Here is a 977-nt window from a genome sequence, read left to right as displayed (position 1 = left end):
ATGCATGCTGAGAGAACTTTACTTAACGACTTTAGACAAACTCATCAAATCCGAAACTGATTCTATCCCTTGATCTACACATGCATTCAAATCATTCATTCCTTTTAACATTCATTATTCAAGTATATGAATCTGGTTGTGCAAGGCTTAACAAACTCACTTGGCTAGGCAGAAATAGGTTTTGAGAATCATGAGGGTTTAAACAACTTCAGGACAAGGATCTCTCAATGAATGGATTGAGCTTTAGGGAGAATGCTAAAGGTAAGGACCAACAAATGCATACAGGAATAAAACCTTTACTACCCAATGGTTCCCAAGTGCTTACTCCTAATCATCTAAACCCGGATGATCCCTATGTCTACCCTTCAACATCAATCCCATTTTTTTCTTTTTGCCTTAGGAGAAGTTTCTTATCAATACTAGTGGATAGGGGATTTCTTCTTAACTATGGTTCTGTTTTCTTCTTACGTTATAAGACATCAAAACTTTTTCTCTTTCTTAACATCCCAGAACCATTCTCTGTATATCATGCTAACCCCACAAAAATCAATCACTAGATTATAAACTTCTAGAAAACATTCTCCTCCTAAGGACACAACTTTTTCTGTTTCTCTTCTTTCTTTCCATAATCATTACAATCCCAAACCCAAGTAAGAATCCCGACCTAGTCCTATCTGATTTGAAAGTGAAAATCAGAACTACTCAAGATTTTAATCCTGTCGGCTCATACCTAACACGTTCTCCCCAAGCATAATCCGGTAAAAGACCTACCACTCAAAAATTATCAATTGGCTTGAAAGAAAAGGATAGGCTGCGGGTGTGGCAAACTGATCAAAATAAAGATCAGCTACTTGGATCAACAAGAGTGGTGAAAGGAGGAAGATGATCCAAATATGTATATGGTGACCATGAGCATGCAAGCAAAACACAACCAGATATTTGCAAGTCAAGATTAAGTTCTTACAGGGTAAGGAATG

This window comes from Capsella rubella, unplaced genomic scaffold, assembly GCF_000375325.1.
Source record: "Capsella rubella cultivar Monte Gargano unplaced genomic scaffold, Caprub1_0 scaffold_9, whole genome shotgun sequence".
Taxonomy (NCBI): domain Eukaryota; kingdom Viridiplantae; phylum Streptophyta; class Magnoliopsida; order Brassicales; family Brassicaceae; genus Capsella; species Capsella rubella.
This window is presented reverse-complemented; position numbering follows the sequence as displayed.